We start from the raw sequence: 11,289 nt of genomic DNA on the forward strand, positions 1-11,289 counted from the left end.
ATTCTGCCTTTGTTTTCTATTGCAACTTGTATTATCAAACAAGAGCTGAGATGCTGCCCATTTCACATGGTACTATTGCCTACAGTAGGATTTCAGGAATTGCAAATAAGAGTGGGATTTGGCCTACATGATAGATGCAATAGATGAGCTCTCTAATAAAAAACCTAAATGCACATTGGTTTACCCATACTATTACAAAATAATTAGGCTGATGCAACTTGCTTTGGTCTCTATTAATTTAATATCCCAGAAATCATTGACGTATTTCTGGTTTTACCTGCATTTTGTTTCTCCTGAGATTCAATGCTAACACGGCAGCAATTTACAAAATGAAGAGAGTTACTCATTGAAATGAAACCTTTGTCATTTCCCAGGTGAAGAGTTCTCATTTCTAGACTAGTTCTTTTTCTGTATGGCTCAGGTTTACTATCCTAGAGATTTTTGTTCATCCTTTGAAAAGCTATAGAGGTGCTGTAAGCAAGAGTGAAAGTTTTCAGGAAGACCAAAGATAAAAACTTCTCAAGAACACTTTGAGCAGCACAGAAAGTTGATGTGAATTTCCTTGGTCTCCACTGCAAGGCTATTAAATACAGCAAACTGTGAACAGTTAATCTTTACTGAATGCATCTGACTGCTGATTTTATAACATCAGCCTCCAAGAATCTCACTTCAAGGAGGAAGAAAATAAAGGGGCTTCTGATAAGTACTAGCATTTGAGGTACAAAGAACTTGCAGCAGATACAGCATCTTCTTACATAGCTGTCTTAGCCTCAAAAAAAGAAGCTAAGTTGGAAAAACAGTACGCTTATTTGCAGTAAATAAAATAAGAGACAAGACTGAGGACTGCAGGTTACAAAATCCAAACGTGGAAACCATTAAATGGCTTAGTTTGCTGACTTCAGGTAGTACTTCTTTTTACTTGATAAACCAGCACTGAGTGCAAAATGTAGTCTGCCTTCTTTCCTTACACATCCAATACAGTTAACATTATTTCATTCAACCAAATGCCACTTCTCTAGACGTTTAACTGCATTCTCATTTCTACCCAAGAGTACCTGACACAAGTTGCCAGGAATGCAAAACACAAACAAATCACCCAAGCCAAGTAAATCTTATAGTTCAAACATCAGTGAAAACAAGTGAATACATACTCAGCTCTAATTTCCTCCATGCACGTGGTACATCCTAACACTTAGTGGAGAGACTCTGGTTATTTTCAGACAGACACATCTCAAAAGATTAACAAATGAGAATCAGCTTTTTCACTAGATGAATGGCAAACTCAGAAAAATAATTTTGGTTTAATCTCATCTGCAACCAAAATGGCCTCTTCTTGAAGACCACCTGTGTACAAATCATTGATGCCACTAACACACTTGCAGGTGGGCTATTCTGCACAGCTGAGGCTGCTTGAGAGCTGTACTCACAGATCAAGAAACTCTTACATGGAGGAACACATCCACTAGTTAGTTGGGCTAAGGGCTGGCTTACTGATTTTACCTGATTGTCAGGGAAAAAATATTATTAAGCAATGGTTCCCTCAGCAATCTTTACAGAAGGTGAAAAATGCTAAGAGTCAAGAGAGGCTTATTGTTTCCTTGGCCCTTCTCACACTTTGTACATGTTCCTGAGACCAACCTTAATAAGCACCCACTTATTTAATGGTTGTTCCATGAGCGACTTTAATTATTTGGTTTCACCAATGCTCAGCTCATTACTCAAGGCTGCCTAGCTGCCACATCAATGACTCCGGCACTCTCACTGCCCTGATGCCCATCCCTACTCTGACACAGCTACTGCAGCTTGTGCTACCACAGGTCCAATCTTCTTCCTGAAGTAGCTCCCATTAAAGCATTTTGTGTCAGACTGCATGTGGTGCCTTGTATGGAACTGTTGAGTCACAGCCTGATTGAGCAACCGAGGAAAGGACTGGTCAGCCTCGGGAGCACAGGTGAAGGCAATTCAGCTATGTGAGCAGAAAGGGTGAAGCCTGGCTGCACCTCTCTTAGACCTCATTTAAGGGCTGACTGCCCCTCAGAAAGGATCTCTGGTTGGAGATCTCTCTCTTGTGGAATTTTTCCCTGTTAGCCTTCAGGGATGGGTGAGATTCCATTCCTGTATTGCCTTTCTTTCTGGCTGTAACGTGGCTGCATGGGCACTTTGGGAGAATCTGGCCTACAAGTAGCTTTTTCCCAAGCAACTGGAATCAGTCTGCTCTAACACATTACTCTAACCATCTGCACTGCCTCCAACTCCTTCATGAGAGGTGTGTGGTGGCTGCTCTTCTGTCTGAAGTCCCACATGCAGACCTGGCCTAATATCCGCTGACTTCTACATGCTTGGAGTTAAGCACTGTGTATATGGATGCTTCAGTTAAGGCAACCAAGGGGTGGGGTATTTTATGCTCATTAAAATTGATGGGATTTGGATATCCAAATCCTTTGGGTAGCTTTGCAAATGTCAGCCACAAAGTGCAATAAGCTCTTATAATGTATATGCATCCTTTTCTTTGCTGGGATGCATAGGAGCCATTCCTAGTTATAAAAAACAGTTATCAGTGAGAATAACTCATGCCCCAAAGCAATGATGAGATGGTAGAATTTATTCCGCTGCATGGACCTGTTGGTTAGAACCATCACTCATATCACTGAAAAATGAGCTGCCATAAAGAAGAACTTCCCTGGAGCTTGCTCTTTCATTCTGTAGCAGTCATTCCACGCAACATAATTATCATGAACTTTGCTGATGACAAGACTAAAATACAAAAACTCAAGAGCATCTCCATGAACAGAGTTGATCAATGTGCTTGCTAAATTTTCAGCAAGTACATAAGTTGGGAGAGATCTCTGTCTGCTTGTCCACATAACATTCGCTGCTCATAAGAAAATACAGGCTTGACTGTGTTAATTGCAGCTCTTTCATCTGTCAGCTTCAAGCTGTGTTATAACTGACCTAGATTAAATACTAGTAGTGCTAAAGAGATCCAGAAACAAAGAGAGATAGATGCCATAATTCTGTCTTCTATCTTGTGATGTTCCAAGAGATCCCCTCCCATTTGGGCACCAGTGGAGGAGGTAATCTTGCAGCCTGTGCTGGATATCTAGAAAGGAAGCTGGTCTTTCCTGATAGCCTTTAGAGAAGGCTGGGTTTTCCAGCAATGAATAGTAACTACTTTGAACCTCCTTCCACTGGAGATGGTCTTTATCTGATGGTTATGTAGGAGGTTAAGTGATTGCGTTTGGTAGTGTGCCCTGCAGCCTTATGAAAGCTATGAGAGATGCTGGATGCTTAGCACTACCAGCCTTACTCAGACTAGGCAAATGGAGGCCACTGGTGCTTCAAGCTGCTGCTCCTACTGAAGGTTAAAAGACCCTCAAGATGCTGGAAAGTCCCAGTTTCCTACTCCTGGCCTCCTTGGTAGGTCACAACATCTTTCATTCCCTTCCCATTCACCACACTCAGCACCATGATATGTAAGCAGTTCTCAGTACAATATGCTGCCTTTATTCTTCCACAGCCTGGCTCAGTCAGGGCACATCACTGCAGGCATGCAAGGCAGACAGGATGTCGATGCCTAAAAGCTCTCACTTTTAAAAACAGTTGTAGGCTTAACTCTGGTAATCTGGAAAGAAGAGAGACTCAGGGACATACTTTAGTAATGTCCTCCTGTCTCTTGAAAAAGGCACATCTTCACATGAAATTCAGGTGTTCAGACTCAGGGAGGCAGTTTAGCTGAGACCCTTTGGAGGCCAGATCCTGCCTGGGAACTGGACTAGAAAAGTGCACTCAGGAAAACAGTTCACCCACAGAGGACCAAAAAGGATTTTCTAAGTGAGGTGATTGAGTCCAAGCAAGAATAGATGGAAAATACACAGTGCTCTGGTGCCTTCTGGAGGAGAAGGATGCTGACAGGCTGGAGCCAGCTGAGGGCCACCAGGATAGCACTGACATGCTACACTGGAGCAGGAACCCACTGAGCTGAGGGAATCTTCTTCCTTGGAATACTAAGGAATAGAACAACAGCCAAGCATCCACAAACACTATCATCACCTCACCCTGATCTGGCTCTGACAAGTAAGTCTCAAAAAATGACACCTGTGGTGCTCTTCAGTAACTTGCCCAGAACAGAGCAGAGACTAGAAATAAAATCAAATGCAATAGGATCACTGCAGGTGAAGAGCCCACCTAACACACACACACACACACACACACTTGGATGTTGTTATGAATGAGGAATTTTGTTTGGAAGAATAACCTGCCACAGCCCATTTGAAACAGTGTGCTTATTGTACCTGCTCTGCTCTTGGCAGGGAGCTTCCTTTGTTTCCCTGCACAAAGAAGCCTCTGTACCAGAAGCCACTACATATTTCTGATATATACTGGTACATATAACTAGAGAACATGTCAACAGGCAGAAGCAATTTAATTTCAGTCAGGTATCATTTTCAAATTCTCAGCCCCTGACCTTTAACTAAAAACTTGGCTATAGAGAGCTAGAAAGCACATCTGTCGTCATGCTGGAAAAAAAAAAAAAAGCAAAAAACTAGAGCATGTCCATATTTATAGTTAGCTGATAATATTTTTTGCTGTGTATTTTATGAGTTTCTCCCTAAAGAAGGTTTTCAAGGTTTCTCAAACATGGTTTCTGCTCCAGCCTGAGTCAGTGTGAGATCTGCACTCTTTAGAAAAGCCCACGTGTTGAAGTCAGAAAATCTGCATTAATATTAATGTTGAGCTGGAAAGGAATTGGGAGTTGGAATACTTAGCAAATTTAAGAAACATATTTAAGGATGTGTTTACCCAAAGACATAACAAGTTGTCATCATCAAGCAGTTTCAAAGGACAAAAAGACATGATGCTATTGTCTTTTTCCAGTGTAGGAAGGATGCAGCAAATGGCAGCACCTGACTGATTATCCGAGGGCACTTCCACCCTAATTGTCAGTCCATTTCTCCCTTCTGACCCAATTCCTTGGCTGCACAAGTGGGATAATAATGGCTAACTTAAGAGTTGTGATGGGAAAAGGATTTATCTCATAAAACATCATTTAGCAACACTAGTAATGTAGCTAAAACCCCAGCATGCTTCGTAGCAGAGAAATACAGGATATCTTGCATTAAATGCTTGGAGTTCAAGCAGATGGGACAGACTGAGTGAGGGAAAGCAGTGCTTGCTTTTCTAAATGGTGAATAGTTGTTCAAGTGAATTATTCTATGCATCTATATATTTTTCTATTCATCTCAGCTTGAGCCAACTGCATAATTTCTGAACATGTTAAGTGAACAATTCACATGATGAATGTTGTACTTTTAACCTCAGACATTTGGCTCTTCACAGAATCACATAATGGTCAGGGTTGGAAGGGACCTCAAGGATCACGAATCTCCAGCCCCCCTGCCACATGCAGGGCCACCAACCTCCACATTTAATGCTAGACCAGGCTGCCCAAGGCCCCATCCAATCTGGCCTTCACCTTCAGGGATGGGGCATCCACAACCTCTCTGGGCAGCCTGTTCCAGCCCCTCACCACTCTCTCTGTAAAGAATTTCCCCCTGACATCCAACCTAAATCTTCCCTCCCTCAACTTAAAACCATTTCCCCTTGTCCTGCAGTTATGAACCCTTTCAATGAGTTGATTCCCCTCCTGTTTGTAGGCTCCTTTTAGGTATTGAAAGGCTGCAATGAGGTCACCCCCCTGCCTCCTTTTTTCCAGGCTGAACAATTCCAGCTCCCTCAGCCTGTCTTTGTGGGGGAGGTGCTCCAGAGCCCTGATCATCTTCGTGGCTCTATTCTGGACCCTCTCCAACAGCTCTCTATCTTTCCAGGCCTGGACACAGTACTCCAGATGGGGCCTCACAAGAGCAGAGTAGAGGGGGACAATCACCTCCCTGCCCTGCTGGCCACTCCATTTCCGATGGCTTTTGATGACAGAACCTCACAGAATGATTGAGGTTGGAAAGAACTTCTTCATTTGTTATCTAGTCCAACTCCTCTACTCAGTCAGGGTCAGCCAGACCAGGTCATTCAGGACTGCATCCAATTGGGTTTTGACTGTCTTCACAGCTGGACAGCTTCTTCTGAGATGAACACCATTGCCACTTTAGCAGTTTCATTGCAAATCTCCCAATAACTGGATCTGCTTTGAGCAGGAGATTAGAATAGAAAGTCACCAGAGACTCCAAACCGAATTATTTTGCAATTCCACAGCCAGGATCATCATAATGACAAGATGCCTTCTGTTTTAGCTCTTTTAGCTTTCCTACCAGTAAGGACACACTTGAAGTTCTGTACCACTAACTCATGACATTAGAGCTGGAACTCAGGGAAAGAGAATGTGCAGATTTACAAGCCATTAGTGGGCTGCACGGGATGCTCCAGAGAAAGATAAGGGTGGATGCCAGAACATCTGAGGCACATTGTGTTTCTTGATGTATGGGTTATCACTCCAGTTATGGATCAAAGAAGCCCAGAGCAGCCATTGTAGGGCTACCAAAAGGGGCTGCAGGGGAAATGAGGCCCCTAGAAGAATTCTGCCCTGAGGAGTTCTCCATTAAGAAGGGGCCTGAGAGGCCAGCACAAAACTTGGCTGGGTGTTCACATCCAGGGAGAGCTCAGGGCTGGGGGAATTAGGAAGTTACAGCCTGGTTGTTGGAATGCCAGAAATCAGAGACAGATGCTGTGAACAATTCTCTTTTAGGAACAGCTGAGCTTTTAAAGTGTTTGAGCTCCAACTCAGACAAGGATTTAAGGAAAGGCACCAATGCAGACAATGATCTCCACAAGGTCTACCATTAAAACATTACTACAAGTCCTCAGTGTCTAGGAAATCCACTGGTAAAATCTCAGAGAAAAAAGTTTCCCATTGCAGGCAATCTATCAGTCAATGAAGCACAGGAGTCCGTAATTTAGAGAGGCTGAGCTGACTGATAAAATCTTCGAGAAGGTTTCAAAATTTCTGTATTACACATTTAAAAAAATAGTATGCTCTATTGAACACTCTAAAGAGTATTCATACTGAAAAGATTGATGCTTGTGAGTAAACAAATGAATTAATGCTATCTGTGGTATGTCAGTGTGGCCCTGTGACACATGCCCTATGACTTCAATTGCGGGCCGTTTTTCAGAGGGCTGAATATTTTTAAATGACTCTGTGTACCTGTGTGTCACAAGCACACTCTGTCCATACATTACAGCTTGCTACCCTACTGCTCTCTATCAGAGCATTGCTCATTTTCTCCTCTCTGCTCCCATTCAACTCAATTAATGGGCTAAGACCAAACAATATCTAACAGTGAGCAAGAAGCTTCAAGAAAAAGAAATGAAACTTGCCTTTAGAGAGAGAGGAAAGAAGAAGGGAGAGGGGACAGGCATGGCAAGAGGATTAAAGCAGCAAACAAAATATGTAAATCAATGGGTCAGTAACTTCTTGTGTTGCAGGAGAATGCCTGGGATGTTAATATCAACCTGAGCTTATAGTTTTCTTCTTTAGATTCACGGCCAGCATAGCAAAGCGTGTCAAATGACGTTCACACACCTCCTTTAATAAGCAACTTGGGCCTTTTTTTTTAAAGTGTTAGTAAAGACTGAGTTGGCAGATAAAAAGTGAAGATGTTGTTTTATTGCCATCAACTACAGTCAATGGTATGAAAACGAAAAGAGAAAGCCATTAGTTGCTCACTGCTTTTACTTCCCTTTGGGGGGTCTGAAGGGTGGGGTAAAGGCCACATCAGAGCACTGCAGGATACAAACACCTGAGTGCAGGTTCCTTACTTCATGTTCAGGTTCTCCAAACTAACTGAAGTGGGATGAAAAAAGTATTTCAACTTTTCTAGCAGGAAGAAAGAAACAATTTTAGTCTTCTCATCTTTTTCCTACTCCACTAATCTCTTTTGTGTTTTTTTCTGTCTCTATTTTTCTGTCTTTTCTATCTTTTTCATATTTCTGTTGGGGAAAAAAAAAAAAAGAAAGAAAGAAAGAAAAGCAAACGAAAGAAAAAAAGAAAAAATCAGTGTTATTTCTTCATTTAGGAACAAAACAATACTTTGTGTCTGTAAATAACAAGAAACAACAGAAATCTGAACTTTGAAGTCTATTTTTCCCCTATGGTATGGAACTAAATACAATTTTCTCTATAGTGAAAAACTGAATTTTCTCATTATCTTTCACACATATATAATGTTTTACATTACAAATTTCAATCAAGCAGGGGAAGAAAAGAAGCTTCAATTGAGAGTTAATTCCAGACTGATCCTGAAGGCCACCGGACTACCTGGAAAAAGCTGCTGACAGAAGTGACTCCAAATGCTCTCACTGCTTTGTTTTTTCAGCTCTTGTATCTGCAGGTCTCCTGAGTGCAGTCCAGATCAAGAGAAGCAAACTCACACCTCCATTTCCTCAGCAGAGTGAGCCCAAAGGAAAGCACTGTAGAATTAATATGGAATTTAACCTTATTCAAGTGTTTACTTTTACCCCCACTGAAAAGGGAGTACTCAAGTAAAAACCAGGCCAAGCCCAGCACAGCTCAACCATCGTGTTCTGTGAGCAGCTGAATAAACCTGCCCCAGCAGCAACACTGTGAAGTTTTGAGGGCAATTCACCCCTGGACTCCTGTTTTTCAGCTTTGCTTTCTCTTGCCCTGCTGGCAGCAAAAGAATAGCCAAAATAAGTCTGCACTGCAGACCTCAGACCTCAGTCCCCAGAAAGTGACTCAAAGCTGCATGGCAACACTGTAAAGCATCCAAGTCTCCTGGACATACAACTTCATAACATAGCTTTCAGAAGAAACGTTACTGTTTCTTGCTCGGTTAGCAGCATCATGTATGTGGTAGTGATAGCAACCAAAAACCAGAGCTTCAGGATCTGCTTAAGATAAGTCTTGTTACACAGAAAGTAACTGCACTCCCAAGACCTCTAGATGCACACAGCTCCTTACAGCAGGCATATTGGACTGCATAGCAAAATGAAGCTACAGCTGAAACACAGTGAACTTCCACAAAGGAAGCATCCTCTTCAGGCAGACAAGCATTTGAGCAAAGGCTAACTAACTTTTTCAAAAGGACTACATGCTTAAGGAGCATCAAACCTAGCAGCAAAAGCAGATCTCTGTTATTCCTAAGAGAACAATTCCCAATCATTGCACAAGAGCAGTGAGTGGGAGGCAGTTGCCACTTGGACACTTGCAAAGCAAAAGGCCTGCCTTGAATCAGAGCCTGTCTCTGGCCACAGCTCTTAGTGCCTCAGGCGGCACCGCAGAAAGACACTGCTGGAGGTATGGTAGAACACTACAGCAACAGCACGGTCCAAACTCAGTTCCCTTCTTTCTGGCTCTTCCTTTTCCTCTCAGGCAGCTGCCTTTGAATTCACCTGACCCACCAACAGGCTAGTGGGCTGACACACCTATTTTAGAGAAAAACTGCAAATCAGGCAGGCTCAAGCCTGCTGTGAGATAATCAGCTCATACCCACACTCACCCTAGTGAAAACCCCTAGACATGCTGCAGAAAACATCTGGGTGGCTTCGCTAAGAGGAACACAAATTTGAGGCAATGACTTAACTGTTTAGCTCTCATTGCAGCTATCTTTATTCAATCCTCTTGCTTAACATGAGAAACACCAAACCCCATGCTGAAGTACAGCATTAATCAATAACTTCTGGAACAGGCCTGAAAACAACAATCTGCTAAGTAAAATATTGTAGCCTGCCAAGAGTTAACTAAATTCAAGACAGGATGCAGCAGAAACCCTTTGAGGAGTTATCTTAGAAATTACGATGCAAAACCCAAGCTGGGTGACAGCCAGCAGTGGAGCTAAAGGATATGTCACTGCTGCCCCATGGGTCACCTACTGGCACAATGTCTTTACGCTCATGAATATGATAAGATGAAGTGCAGGGCAGGCCTGAGGTCCTGACTGTTCCCAGATGTTACTGCAGCAGAAAAAAACATTGCTAGCTTTGAAGGGTTTTCTTGACCCACAATACCGCTTCTCATCTTAATGTTTACTCATAGATAGACTGAGATGAACCACTGAACAGAGAAATAATTCCCTTGACAAACAGAGCTGGGTTTTTTGGGTAGTGGTTTTTTGTTGTTGTTGTTGTTTGTTTGGGTTTTGTTTTTTTCAGTGGTTGAGGGTGGCTGGGTGATTTTCTTCTTTTCGAACCAGAGAACTGCGTTTTTGGGAAGGATCCGGAAGATTCACTCAGAAGAAGGGTGGAAGTAATGTCATCCACCGCGGCGAGCGGCCGGGCTCGGTCTGGCGGCGAACCGCTGACCGCAGAGGGGTCCCTGAGGGCCGCGGGTTCCCCTGGAGGAGCGAGGGGGCAGCCGGGGCGCAGCTCCGCTCTCTGGGGCGGCCGGCAGGTGGCGCCATTGCACCGCCGGCGGCGCGGGGCAGCGCGGGGGTGGCGCCTCCGGGAAGAGAGCTCAGCCTTCCCTGCGACCGCGGGAAGATTCACGAGGGAGAAATCATTGAAAACAAATTCATTTCTAAACAAAGTGCCAAGTATCGTTTTTTGCTTGTTTGTTTGTTTGTTTGTTTGTTTGCAGAGAAAAAATGACTTCAGTCACAACACACTCACAATTCAGCACATTTTTGACTGGCCCTAAAGATAATGCTAGCAGTCAGTGACAGTTCTGCTCCCAGAGAATCAATCTGCCTTGCACCCAAACACGAACCTTCCCAGCTGAATCAGACCGGCCTGCAGCACTGGCACCTGGGGGCTGAAGCATCCGAGGCCCAGCATGGGAATGCGATATCCCCACCTGCCCAGCCTCACAGCCGCAGTGCCCACGTGCGCCTGCACCCTGCGGCGGGACAGGGCCTCTGCACGCTGCCGTTTCTCTCCCAACCAATTAAAACAAAACGGGTGTTTGCATCACTTGCCCACTTGAAATAAAGCTCAGGGCATTTGTGTACGTGCTGGGTGCGGTGTGCAGGTTGGTTTGGGGATGCAGATAGCAGCAAGTCCATTACAAAAGCACTCAGAGCTGGACTGCTGTGATGCCATGGTGCTACCAAGCTGTGAGATGGGACCTGCATGCTCACACAGAGAACAAACAAGAAGGACGAGTAAAGCATGTGTGGGTTGTGCTGACAGCCTGTCCCATGCGCCCAGTACCTTTCCAGTTTGAGCGGAGAATAAACACGACACCCACAACACAGCCAGCAGTGGAAAACTTCTTGCTGATATGCCTTAAACTGATCTTCTTTAAATATAGAAGGGGGAGAAAATGGAGATGCTGTTTCTAGAGCAGTTTCTGACACTGAGATCTTAGTGGTGATCAGAAGC

General features: G+C 43.8%; 1 protein-coding gene across 1 annotated transcript in view; it reads right to left on the minus strand.

The window, feature by feature from the left end:
- Positions 1-11,289, minus strand: part of PAK5 (p21 (RAC1) activated kinase 5) — a 185,506-nt gene that overhangs the window by 103,715 nt on the left and 70,502 nt on the right. The window lies entirely within an intron of this gene.

The sequence above is a fragment of the Tympanuchus pallidicinctus genome, unplaced genomic scaffold (genome assembly GCF_026119805.1).
Source record: "Tympanuchus pallidicinctus isolate F22 unplaced genomic scaffold, pur_lepc_1.0 scaffold1, whole genome shotgun sequence".
NCBI classification, from domain to species: Eukaryota; Metazoa; Chordata; class Aves; order Galliformes; family Phasianidae; genus Tympanuchus; species Tympanuchus pallidicinctus.